A 14,879-nucleotide genomic window follows, 5' to 3' on the forward strand; every position below is an offset into this window, starting at 1 on the left:
TTACTGCTCGCAATATCTGGTAGTTTCCTTTTGTTGTGGATGGTAAATTTTTCTTGCTTCATTTCTCTATATTTTACCGATAACGAACTGATGAAATCTGATTACAGTGATCCATTCAGCATTGCGGAAGAAACTGGTTTCCAGTTAAGATTTTTAAATACTTGCACAGACACCTTCATTTATGCTGCCTCCCAAAGCAAATTCAGAGAAGAACTGAAGACAATTTTTAGAAGGCCACTTGTTTTTCTTTGTAATTTATTCCAGTAGATTACACGATTTGATAAACTCATAAAACATGTACACATTTAGATGAATTAAAGGTGTAATTAGCATACGTCTGAATGTCCATTCCGTAACATATTAGCGTTTGTCTTGTTTACATAAACGCCTGGGATATATTGTTATATAGGTTATAAAAAAGATAGGTGGTGTGATATAAAGATTAAAGTGCTGTGAGTTGTGTAGATACGGGAAATAATACAGTTGGTTGCGGACGGCGATGGTGGGTAGGGTGGAAATGGGTTGGAAGGTAAAAAGGGTCAGCGATTAGCGGCGGTATAACAATGGGCGCGGGAGAGGAGGTTGATTACCTAATCTTGGAGAATTCAAAGTGCATACCGTTAGGTTGTCAGCTACCCAAATGGAAAATGAAGTGTTGTTCCTTCATTTTACAGCGGTAGAGGCTTACGACAGAATCGTCAGTGTAGGAATGGAAAGGGACGTCAAAATGGTTAGCAACCGGGATAGCCAGCAGACCTTGGCAAACCGAGCACAAGTGTGTGGTGAAATGATCGCCTCGTCTACACTTAGTCTCCGCAATGTACAATAGGGCACATCGGGAACAATGCAGTAGATGAAGTTAGTCGATGTGTACGTGTACCCCTGCCTCACCTGGAAGGCCTGCTGTGGCCCACGAAGGGGTGTAAGGGATGAAGTGAGCGGTATCTGGAGAAGACGGAAAATTGGTTAGATGAGAAAATGTGACAGTTGGAGGCGGCAGATGTGTCCGAGAATAATGTGTTGGACACGGCTGGTTGGGTGAGAGTTATGGACCAGTAGAACTCGTTTTTGCGTCGGGGGAGGGGAGATGGGGTGAAGGCACAAGAGTCCAAAACTATGGGGCACAGAGGAATTGTGGGTTAGAGGACAGTTGATATCTATATACTACAAAACCTCTCGGTTTGTTTGTGTTTATTTGTACCATGCCCTCTACATTGCCAAAACGGTAGGCAATAGACAGTAGACAGTAGACAATATGTGCAGGAGTAGGCCATTCGGCACTCGGAGCCAGCACCATTCAATGTGATCATGGCTGATCATTCTCAATCAGTACCCCGTTCCTGCCTTCTCGATAGCGCCACAATTTTAGGCCCACCCTCCTCACCATTCCGCTGTGGTGTGAATAAACCCACTTCTGTTACTCTTTAAAAACAATTTACCTTATAAACTTTAATAACCCCCCCCCCCCCGGAAGACCAGCGGTAGGACCGGCGCCCGTCCCGGTGTGCCCCGCGCCTGACCTTCCTCCCATGCTGCAGCGCGCCGCAGAGGCTGTGGCAGAGGGTCCAACAAGATGGCCGTCCCCGCCGCTCCCCTTCGACCGCAGCAGGAGAAATGGGGCTGAAGTAAGTGCCTTTTCCCTGTCCACTCTCGCCCACCCACGGCCCCGGGAGACGCGCCCCGCCTGGCAACGGGTGCATGCCGTCGACACCGTTCCCCGCCGCAGATTGTAGCCGAGCTGCAGGGGACGCCTCGGCCCCGCAGGAGAAACAGAGCCGACGTCACTGCTTTTTCCCTATCCCCCTTGCCGACCCACGGCCACGGGGGCCATTACCGCCGGGCACCGGCTCCACGGTTGGGCCGAGGGGAGAGGGATGCAGCGTAGGAGGGGGTGAGGGGGAGTGGTAGAGAGGCGGGGAGGGAAGGAGGGAGGGAGGGAGAGGGGAGGGAGGCGAGAGAGATGAAGTGGATGGGGAGCGGGGGTTGGGAAATGGTTTTGGGGGGAGGTGATGGGGAGGGGAGGGAGGGGAGGGGGAGAGATGGGGAAGGGGTGAAGGGGATGGGAAAGAGTCGGGGAGGGTGAAGGGTAGGTGGGGGTGCTGCACCAATGCAGGAGAGGTTTGGACCCATCGGGTCCACTTGGTCTAGTGATAGATATAACAGCATGATGGGCGGATTGTTGTTACTAATTAAGGCGAATGTCCATCGTAAGCATACGTTTTCCTTGGTTTCTTGCTGAAAACATTATATTATAGAATTTAATATCCATCCCGATAAACATCCTTTGCGAGCGTTTGTTAATATTTTTTGAATGATACTTATTTTAGAAATAACTTCCATGCAGAACAATCATTTCGATTTTAATACAGTTCTACTTTAATAATTAACGTCTGTAAGAAAATCCTGCGGGATTTCTAGTAAAATATTCAGATACATGCTGTTCTACAAAATCTGATATATATTTTTGCCGCACCCCAGCTCAATGCTGACCTTTTCCCACAATAAGACATGAAGGGTTCTGTGTAAGACTTGATTGAAGTCAATGTAGTCTGTCACGATCTTGAACGCAATTGCTGGGAGAGGGATCGCTTCACTGTTCAGCGATAAATAGGTCCAAGATGACTAACATTTCAACCCATTTAACGTCAAAGTGATTAATTTTATTATCAGTCACGTCTATAATTTTCACGTTCTTGTTTTCAGGGTGAATTGCTGCGCAGTTATGATTTGTATGTGTTGGTGAATGAGAGGAGACGGTGGAAAAGGATAGTAATGGCACAGGTTTTTATATTCTCACGTGTCCAGAGATACAGTGAGATACAGCCATATCAAATCTTACTGCACATGAATACAATCAAGTCTTACACAAGAACAACGGATAGAGCAAGGAGCAACATATCAGGGTGTACAATATAGTGTGACAGCATCTTCGTGTTACATTTGCAGGCCAAGAGTTCAAAGTCCGCAATGCGTTTAGGTCGATGATCGCCTCTGGGTAGTCTGATGACAGCGGGGAGAAATCTGTTCCTGATTCTGCTGGTAAGTAATTCCAATCTTTTGTATCTGCCGGAGAGTACAGTTCGGAAGAGAGGCAGTCGGGGTGAAAAAGGTCATTAATAATGTTGGCTGCCTTACCGAGGCAGGGTGCAGTATAGAAGGATTACATGGTGGGTACTCTAGTCATGTGCGATGAATTGGAATATATCCAGAACAGTTTGCATCTTCATGCGGCCTCAGGAAGAGTGGTTCTTAAGTTACATTTAAGAGATTGTCAGGCTCCCTCAGCAACCGCCATCTCCAAGCCTTAGTGTCAAACAATTAATTTATTCGACACTAATCAGCAGTGATCCACATCGTCCACAGTCACCAAAAATGATCACATGATGTAGTTTAACCATGAAGACAGTTACAAGTACTCGAACACAAATGCTGGCGTATTCCCGCCAAGGATTCTGTTTCCTGCAGAAATTTACGACACAATTATTTGGGATTGTGAAGGACCACCTTCCCACAGCTTCCAGCAACGGTGACGTGAGATTGTATTTTCCAGCTACCCTAATAATTTCGCTTGCAATTTTTGTCATTGCCGATTGCAATCCGCCCACAGTAATAGTTGATATTCGGGGAGGGGCGGCGTATTGCTTCTTTTCTTGGAAATGTTTGTTTAATGCTAAGCCAACATTCAACGCTTGAATAAATTGCCAATGATAAAACACGGACGTTTAAACAGATTCTTAAATTATTCTCTGAAGTTTTTCTGAGATACGGCAAAAAAATAAAGGTGTTTGTGCATGTACTCAAACACCTGAGCATGTAACCACATTTTTCCGCTATGGTGAAGGCATCAGTGGAATCTGATGCCCAGAACTCCGTATCTGTGAACTGCACACAGATGAAGCACACAAGGTTTACCATCCATAAGACAATAAAATTCGCGGATATTGCAATCAGTAAAACGATCGATTTCCTTCTGTTATCTGCCTCTTGGTCATTCTGGCCACTCTCTTTGTTGTTCGCTCTAAGTTTGCTCCTGACTCTGTTGGCCTGTATGATATTCTTTATCGTCAATGAATTAAGTAAAAAATCAACACATACGGTGCAAATGGGGTTAATGCTTTTTCAACCCATAAAAAAACAATCCAAGCAGGTGAAGTGTAAAAGCTTGATTTCACATAACAGGACCATGGCTTCTGATTAATTATTTCCCGAGGTTCGAATATGAAGAAGATTGGAATATTTTCCAAAGTGCTTAATAAAAAGATCACTATTATAACTTTCGATGCAGACTTACGAGTACAATATCTAGTCCGTAACGATTGACAACAAATAGCAACAAATCGGTCAAATGTAAAAGCGACAGTTAGCCAGACAGAACAATCGAGCGCAATATACATTAGTAGAACAATCGAAGTGCAAATTGGTGTGTAATTGAGAATCGAATAAGGAAAATATGACTCAGTTCATTCACCATTACGTTAATTAGCAAGACCGCGAGGTCCGCTGCCGCCATTGATACCAGATATTGGATGATGCATTTGGAGAGATCACACCTTCCAGAAGACAGAATGATGATTGGCACCACATTTGCTGCAACAAAGAAATAAAAATGCGTAAACGGGTCTTCACAGGCGAAATAGTGTGTCCCCATGCCGCATTAATTTGGTTATGCCTCTTTATACTCCAATCAGGTCTTTTGAATGAACAAAAACGACAAATTCCACGGGCTGTCGCAATCAGGGTTAATTACATCACACATAGTTACATTGTTTGGCATTTTCATCAGGGGATTGTCCACATTTTAGCAATGGACGCATACACAGGCTAATTATTTTGTACAACAATAGAAACTGATCTCTCACAGTTAAATCATATAATCAGAAGCATACAAGCGACCGAAGGTGCGGCAATCATGATTTTAAAAGAAAATCTGCTTGAGGAAATCAGCGGCCGAGGTACTGTCTGTCGAAGTTTCTCTTCCTCGGCAGTGGAAAAGTGTCTGGACCCGATAGGGCGATTATCCATTTCCCCCATCAATGTTTCACAAAACGCTGAATTCCTCCAGGAGATTGTTTTGAATCAGTATCCCTACCTTCTGTTCAAGACAATACGTTGTTAATTAGATCTGAACGGCGTCGAGAGCTAATCCTTTCGCTAGCTCGAACGTTATAACACCTCACTAGTTTACGGCAGTTGTAACACTGTCTCTAGATCCCTGACATGTACAAAAAGTGTTCAAATACATTTTAGAAATTACATACATAAGTATTCCAGCATCAACTTAAATTCCTTATTTAAAGTATATTAAGTCATTCAAAGTAATGTAAACGTATTTTACTACCCCGGATTGCCTTTACATTGTCAGCATAGTACTGAAATACATAGTACATCCACTGATATGGATGTAGTCAGAATACGATATTGGTTGCCTTGAGTAGACTTGAAGGTCTGTTTCAAAGTGTGGTCATCCTCTGTTTTCAGCGCATTATCGTCCCACGTTACAGTTAGTCGTCCTTTCTGCCGGAAGAGTGGACTGAAAAAGTACCGACAGCAGTGCGCCGGCTCCATTCGGTTTCCGTTTTCAACTTCGAGGAGCGGGAGTTTTCATGTTATGCAATAATGTCAATAAGTTAACGACCCGAATCTATATTACCTGATGTTACTGTTATTGTCTTGTCATCTAGAAAGGAAGAACTGCAGTTGGTGGTTGATACACAAAAGGATCAGCGGATCAGGAAGCATTCTAGGAGAACGTGGTGACGCTTCGGGTCGAGACACTTCTTCAGTCTCAGACTCCATATTATCTGGAGCGATTGCAATGCAGATACATAACTAAAATAAGAGTAAAGACGTAACTCTACTCAATTTCTGTCTCTTCTCCATCGGCCGGGTAGGATATATCTTTTCTCGCCACTTAGCCCCTTATCTCAATAATATTGGGTACTGTCCCAGGAAATTCTGGTTAATACACGGATTCCTGGTAGAGACAGCGTTTCTGTTCGGTAATGTTATGGTCTTTGTTTCTGATATCCTGATGCTATGAAGCGACTCCTTGACCGACACTAGTCCTCTCCGTTTCCGTTCCGCCCTTTCCGTGTGTCAATAGATCCTCAATATTTAAATCGTTGTGCAATTCTCATTCTTTTTTCAGCGACATGATAAACATTGTCTGAAGAAGGGTCTCGACCCGAAACGTCACCCATTCCTTCTCTCCCGAGATGCTGCCTGACCTGCTGAGTTACTCCAGCATTTTGTGAATAAATCGATTTGTACCAGCATCTGCAGTTATTTTCTTAAACATTGTTTGGTGTTGACATCAAATCAAATAACGTATGAGAAACTAGTGATATGTTCTTCAACGTGTTCAACAAAATTCGAGATTAGTTTATAAAGAAACTTAATTACTATGGAAGCTAAATATTCCTGTTTCTTTACATATTCCAGAGTCCATATTTTCCATGCCTTGCGCTTCACATTACAATTTCTCAACGTGGAGAGATATCCGTCCAAAATAGATTAAAATCAGCTATTCCCCTGACCAATAAATCATGGTTCATTAACTCAGAAGTACGCCTCAGTGCCACCAGGATGTTTTTCACTGTCGATCCGCGGATCAATCCGTGTCTACCAAGCATAGCCATCAATCACGAAGACGTTGGTTAAATATGTTCTCTACTTGCCCTTACGGTATCAGTCGAAAGAGGCCCCTACGTCCAGGCGGTAATGCACGTGTCCGCATGAAAACGGCCGCGGGACCGGCAGAGGTCCAGGTTGAAATAGTGAGCCCCCGTGGGAAGGTCTTTGCGCTCCTACCATAGGGTTTAAAGCTGGAATTGATAGGATTCTTTGATTTTGTGCTGCAAACATTGCCAGTCACGGAAAACTCACCTCCCAAATCTGCAACGACGCTGAGCAGACGATAGTCCATGGAATTAAAGGTAAAAGAGGACGAAGCACTGCATTTTCATGTAGCCCATTTGGTACAAGGACACAACCCTTCTCTGTTCAAGCAGGCCACAGTTTAAGAATAAGGGGTAGGCCATTTAGAACGGAGATGAGGAAACGCTTTTTCAGCCAGAGAGTTGTGAATCTGTGGAATTCTCTGCCTCAGAAGGCAGTGGAGGCCAATTCTCTGAATGCATTCAAGAGAGAGCTGGATAGAGCTCTTAAGGATAGCGGAGTCAGGTGGTATGGGGAGAAGGCAGGAACGGGGTACTGATTGAGAATGTTCAGCCATGATCACATTGAATGGCGGTGCTGGCTCGAAGGGCCAAATGGCCTACGCCTGCACCTATTGTCTATTGTCTATTGCCTATTATTGCTGTAGCGGAAAGGGATGTTTATTGCTGCTGTAGTGGCATAACTAAAGTGGGAATTATAGCTAGGACATACGAAAAACTTAAAACTTCATCAGCACGATGACTCATTCCAGTGCAGGCACGACACTCGCACAATAGGTTACATTGATAATGACATGTATTTAAAAAAAAAAGAGTAATGTATTGAATGAGCATGAATAATAGCTTCATTAATTGGACCGTTTTTTCCATATACCTCTCATCACGGTTAAGTTGGTAAGCTGTAAACAGATATTTCATCATTTACATTCGTCAACAACTGACAAATGAGTCAGCCCCCATAAAAGTTATATGATTTTAAGGCATTTTAGATGCATTCAATGTCATTCATCTTCAACGCGCGGTGCCCTTGTTTGTTGCACCAAGTTTTCATTCTGCATTGAAAAAAATAAATTCTGTCATGATTCAATAAGAAACAACATCTGCAGCTGGAAGTGCGATATAACAATAATATGATTTTTGAAGACAATCTGAAAATTTGAAAATCTGAAAATTTGACAGATATACAGCACAAATCAATACATCAAATAGCAGATAGTGAACGAATGTAGTGGGAATCACATGAATCGTCAACAATTAACCATTTTATATTGTTTTAATAAATATGTAGGGGGTGAATTATTTTTAAGTGGAACATGGCAAAAGTCGGATGTAACTTTGAGTTGAGAAAGTTGTTAACCTGCATGAGTTCCGTCTGCTGCATTCGTTGTTCGACATATGACCCCATCTGCATTTTTGAAACAATACATAGAGGAGGTTCCCTTATTGCTGGGTACACCCGCTCTGTGCCAACTCGAGCTCCCATTTCCGTGTAATTTTAACTTTCGTTCCATCCCCCATACTAACCTGCCCGACCTCCAGTGATGTGCATCATCCGGCGTAACGTGGAAGATGAATATCTCATATTCAACCCAACAGTATGAACACTGAATTTGCTATTTTGATGTAATCAACGTTCCCGGTTAGACTGGCCTCACACACTTGCCCGTCCCTCTTATATTCTTCTCCCAACCAACTAATCTCCACACCGATTCACATCTCCACACCTCCCCAACTGACTTCACAATCGCCGACTGGCCTCACACACTTGCCCGTCCCTCTTATATTCTTCTCCCAGCCACCTAATCTCCACACCGATTCACAGCTCCACACCTCCCCAACTGACTTTACAATCGACGACTAGCCACTGCTTGACCATTTTCCACCTGCTTCAATTTCACGGGATTCAATGTGCGCCTATCAACTACCACCTGCACCACCACGCCTGGTCCAATCTACCCAATAAGGCTTTCTCCATCTAGTTCCAGGTATCACTGACCTAAATCTGTTCATACCTCACCTTCCAGTTTGGTCTCATCTGTAAATTACCTTCGCCATGTGGATCCATCGATTACAGTCAATCATTTCCCAGCCTCCGCCCAACTCAAACGCTTCCCCCATGTACGATATACCAACCATCCACACTTATGGAGTTCCAATTTCATCTCGCGTCTCAATCGTGTACATAAATGTATGGTCGGAGCCTGGTGTATAATTTCATGTATTTTCCCTCACTAAGAAGTCGCAACTTACAACATCAGTTATAACACTCTTAAAATATCCTGATGAATGAATATCCGCCAATTCAGATGCCAAGGATCTTATTAAAAATGAATTTACTGTTTCCTGTAATTACACAGTGCCTTGGTGTTTAACGCAATTGCAATCTAAAGTGGTTCATATCAATGCAATTGATGACCAGTGACTTCCATCCTCTGTGAGTCACCTCTAATGGCTGCATAGCATTTAATTGTAAATAACAGAAAAAGGCAGCAGAAAGAGAAAGCAGTGAGTTTCTTCCGCCAGGTGCTCTTTCGTATCGAAAATGTCACCGAAGAAATATATAGATCCGAATGTTTTTTAGGAATTTTGAAGAAAAGGCCACCGGTAGGTGTTTTAATACTTTGCTTGCTCTGAATAGGAGTAAAGCGAAGATTTTCGCTTAGTACCCGTCCGGCGACAAACAGTGGCCAGATTCACGGCAAGATGGCTACACGTTCGGTGGAGAGACACGAAACCGGCTCGAATCAGATGTTCATTCCAGAACTTGTTCTCAAGTATATTATCAAACTGAAAAATATCCATAACCGAAACATTATCTGCCCATTCGCTCCACATAAGCTTCCAGGACCGCTTCGTTCCTTTGGCTCTGCGACACTTTGGCGGCACGGTGGCGCAGCGGTAGAGTTGCTGCCTTGCATCCCCAGAGACTCTGGTTCTATTCTGATTACAGGTGATGTCTGTACGGAGTTTGCACGTTCTCCCCGTGACCGCGTGGGATTTTTCCGAGATCTTCGGTTTCCTCCCACACTCCAAAGACGTGCAGGTTTGTTGGTTAATTGGCGTTGTATAAATATAAATTGGCCGTGGTGTGTAGGATAGTGTTAATATGCGGGGATCGCTGATCTCGAACTCGGCGGGCCGAAGGGCCTGTTTGCGCGCTGTATCTAAAAAGTAAAGTAAACTAAGCTTTGCGTATGATTCCAGCATCTGAAGCTTCTTTTGTCTCCCCCTTAAAGCCACCCATTCATTTGTGTGTATTACCGATGAATACGAGTCGATAGATTTTTTGGCGCCACAGTTATCTGTAAAAACTCGCAAAAACTATGCCGTTTTTGGAAAAGGCCTCAAGGAGATTGAGGCCAATTACTGTCGATAGTCAACCCTCTCAGCAAATGATTTCAGGTGGCAATTCATTAAAATTTCACAATTCCGCTGTTGTTAGCTATAGTTGTCAGGCTCAAGGCCATATTACAGTAGATACCTAGAGGCAGCAATCACAAGCGTCTTGTCCATGTATTGGATGACATCACTACTACTGAGCATATTGATGGCACATATTGCTTCTATTCATTGGTGTTTAGAAGGATGAGAAGGGCTCTTTTGAGACGATTAAAATTATTAAAAAACTAGACAGCCTAGAAGCAGGACAAATGTTCGCAATGTGGGGGGAGTACAGAACCAAGGGGCACAGTCCAAGAATAAAGGGGAGGCCATTTAAAACTGAGGTGAGAAGAAACTTTTTCAGCCAGAGTTGTGAATTTGTGGAGTTCTCTGCCTCAGAAGGCAGTGGAGCCCAATCACTGGATGAATTTAAAAGAGAGTTAGATAGAGCTCAAGGGGCTAGCGGAATCAAGGGATATGGGGAGAAGGCAGGGACAGGTTACTGATTGTAGATGATCAGCCATGATCACAGTAAATGGCGGTGCTGGCTCGAAGGGCCGAATGGCCTCCTCCTGCACCTATTTTCTATGTTTCTATGTTTCTATACATACTTTGATTGATATATGTATGAGTTCACCGGACTCCCTCTGCAATTGTAGGCCTAAATATCGAAAGGTACCGGTGATCTCCCTCCAAACAAATGACCGCCCTGCCTTGTCCTTTCAATGCTTTTGAAGATCTCCCCACAAAAATTAAACTTTCGTCCTCCACTGGCAATGCTTTTTAACTATATTTCCAATGTACAGCATCAATGTAGCTAACAACATCGGAATCGTGAGAGTGTAATCGTTTGTCTCCTGGAATCATTTGCTTAGTGGTTTGTTGCTACCGCCGATCGCTAAAGGATGAGTACGGGCAAATAATTTTGTTCATTCTTGAATATTTAGACGAAGATTCTCGAAAACAGCGACAAGGGAGGTAACATATGCTGGAGATAGAGGCATGAAATCACTCAGTGAATGAAGCAGAATTTGTGCAGGTAAAGGGATAGCAAATGCTTCAGGCCTGGACCTTGCATTCCGATGTAAATTTTGAAGGAATGTTAAGGCAATCTCCGTGTTATATTGCAGCTTTTATTCTGATTGCTGATGACATTTGGGTCAGATCATTGCTAAGGAGCTGTAAAGCACGGAAACAGAACCAATCGACCCACTATGCCCATACCGAGAAAGTTGGCATACTGGGCCGGTCCCATTCGCCTACATCTCCCCTATATCCCTCCAAATCATTTCTATTCATATATCTATCCAAAATGTTTGTTTTAATTCGTAAATGTATTCATTTATTTTGTTTCCCCCTGGTGGCTCTTTCCAGATACAGCCAACGCTCAGCATGAAATCTTTCTCGCTGATGTCCATTTTAAATCTCACCCCTCTCATCTCAGACATATGCCTTCTATGTTTGGAATCCTCTTTTGGGAAAATACCAATCAGCGTTTACACTATCCATACACTGCTGAACTTGTCCAAGTCGTTAAGGCGAGCTCGAAGATTCCTGCATTCGCAGGGGAAACTCCTTGCGTATCGAACCTCTCCCTACAAATCCCAGGTAACATCACAGTGAATCTCTTTAACGCCATATCCAACTTAATGACATCCTTCCTGTAGCTGTGCGATCGGAACTGCACACCTTACCCGGATTCATGGAGTCATAGAGTGCTACATCGTGGAAGCAGGTCATTCGGGCTAACATTCCGAGACCGCTAACATGTCCTAGCTACACCAGTCCCACCTGCTCTCGTTTGGCCCATATGCCTCCAAACCTGTCCTATCCATGCACATGTTGAACAGTTTCGTAAACGTTGGGATAGCCCCTGCCTCAACTACCTTCCCGTGCGGGTTGTTCCATACCGCCACCACCATTAGTGTGAAAAGGTTACCACTCAGATTCCGATTAAACCCATGTCCTCTGGTCCTCGAGTCACCCCCGCTACGTAGGAGACGTTGCATCTACCCATTCTATTCCTCTCATTAGTTTAGACGCCTCTATCAGATCCGTCCTCATCCTCGTGCGGTCCAAGGAATAGGGTCCCAGCGTACTCCACCTTTCCATATAGCTCATACCCTCTAGTCCTGCAAATTCACCGTAAATCTCCTCTGTACCCTTTCCAGCTTCAGTGTCATCTCGCCAACGACTTATATATCTGTCTTATAATGTGCCAACTTCTCTACTTAATATCCTTCCCACTAAAGATAAGCGTGCCAGGGATCCTCTTCACCAACCTGTTACCTGACTTGCCATTTTTGGGGAACCTGCGCCAGCTATGCCACATCCCTATGTTCTCTGACACGCCATAGTGCTCGACCATTTACTGTGTAAATCCAAGCCCTGGTTTGAAATAACAAAGTGCAACTTCTTGCATTTGACAGTTAAATTCCTTCCGATATTCATCGTCCCAGGTTCCCAGTTTATCTTGGTCCCCTGTAAAGTTAGGTACCTGCGCATGCTGTCTTCTGTGATGCCAATTTTGGAGTCATTCAAATAATTGACATGAAAATCTTTAATCTATATATGATACAATAGTGAGCCTAATACTGACTCTTGTAGCACAGCACTGTCACATAACTTGAATTAAAACGAAAATAACTTATCTTTCTAACTTTTGTTTTCAACAATGGAAAACTCATCGACCTGGAACGACAAACGCGTGTCTCTCTCCAGAAATGTTGCATGTATGTTTGGTTAATCTTTTTTTAAATTTAATTACTCGAAAACTATGTTTACATTGACAAATGGAAAAGTACTCACGTTGTCGTCATAGGTATTGAGATCACTACAGTTAATTTCTGTAAACTTGTCCGTTCGAACAATTTTAATTCAGGTCAATTGGGCCGTAACTCATTATGTATAACCTTGGTCAGATATTTCTTGGATTTGAAACAAAAGAGTAGATTGCTTGCTATGCGGAGGCTGAGTGCGGCTTCATAATCGCGCATTATGATGTGTGTGTGTGTGTGTGTGTGTGTGTGTGTGTGTGTGTGTGTGTTTGTGTGTGTGTGCATGTGCGTGTGTGTGTGTGTGTGTGTGTGTGTGTGTGTGTGTGTGCATATCTGATACACAATAGATACGTATTTAACGCAGGGATGGAATCCATATAATTTATTTAAATATATTGGCGAAAGCACAAAGAGGACGTTTCATCATATTTTTCAATTCTTCTCTGAAGGTTCTTTGCGAGGCACCATAAATGAATGCGTTTGTGCAAGTACTCAAAAATCTTAGTTTGTAGCCAATGTTTTCTGCAATGCGGAATGCGCCATTGTCCCCTGACTTCAGTAACTGATTATCTGTAAAATACAGAGAGATGAAACAGGCAAAATTGACCGCCCATAACAGAATGAAACTGCCAGATATTGCCAGCAGTAAAATAATTGATTTCCTTCGGTTTTCAATCTCTTGATCAGTCTGCTTCTTGTCGCTCTGGCTTCCTCTGATTTTTTTTCTGACACTGTTTGCGAGTATAATATGCCTGATCGTCATACCGTTGAACACAACAATCAACATAAATGGTAGAAATGGGGTTAAGATGGTTTCCAACCACAAGAACGCAGCCCAAATAGGTAAAACGTAGAAGCTTAATTTCACATGGCAGAACCATGGCACGTTACCAACTTTTTCTAACGGTTCAAACAGAAAGTAGACTGGTATATTTTCCACTACGCATATTAAACATAACACTGTTATAACCCTCATTGCGTTTGCTTCAGTGCAATATTTTGTGCGTAAAGATTGGTAACAAATCGCAACACATCTATCAAAGGTGAAGGCCACGGTTATCCAGACAGAACAATCAATGGAAACATAAATCAGAGTGATAATAAGGCTACAAATGGGAGTGTAATTGAGAAAAGTGTGTGGGAAGTATGCGTCCTTAGTCCGATCAAGTATTCCGCTGATAATTAAGTACATTAGATTAGCTGCAGCCATCCATACTAGATATCGGGTGATGCAACGAGAGAGACCGCACTTTCCAGAGGATAAGATGGAGATTGTCACCACATTAGCTACAAACAGAAAGAAAATGCATTATAACGTATGCTACTTTACAGGAATAGTCGGTAAATAATTGTTCTATCACAATAGGCATTTTTTAATTCTTCGTTCAACTGTATCTCCAAATCTATCCCATGCATTCAAGAATTTTGACTAATCAAAGCTTTTAAACGCGCCCCTTAATGCAATGAATGTTTTCTCGGCTTCCGGATTTCTTAGAACTAACAGATCCTGGGCATGCAATGACTACTCATCTGGAAACCTTGCCGTGTCTGGAAGTGTCTAGTGAACTTTGTGCATAAGTATTCTGGCAAGTACATCCTGAATAAGTAGGGTGACCAAATCTGCAGACACAAAAAACAAATGAATTCCGGTGAGACTTAATTTCTCCTAGATGTATTTCCTCTCATAATAAAGGCCAATATTTTATTTGATTTGTCTTAGCATTGGTTTGTCTTTGGTCGCTCAAAAGTAAGTACACAAAGGGATCTTTAAACATCAACACTTCTTATCTCCTCCTATTGAAAACAAGCTACTTCATTCTCTTTTGCGCCACAGATTGTTTCTGCGCATTTTTCGAATTGTTTTCCATTTAGCGTCATCAATTCACGAACTTAGCCAGTCGCTTCTCTGTTACGTCACCAGCTTTCGTTGGACCGGGGGTCGCATTATATCTGAAGAGTTAGGTACAACGTGCCTTGCTCACTCGGCTCAACACGATCAAAAGCCCATCCCGAATCATTGTAAATTATTAATGTATAATTCGTA

The sequence above is a fragment of the Rhinoraja longicauda genome, chromosome 19 (genome assembly GCF_053455715.1).
Source record: "Rhinoraja longicauda isolate Sanriku21f chromosome 19, sRhiLon1.1, whole genome shotgun sequence".
Taxonomy (NCBI): Eukaryota; Metazoa; Chordata; class Chondrichthyes; order Rajiformes; family Arhynchobatidae; genus Rhinoraja; species Rhinoraja longicauda.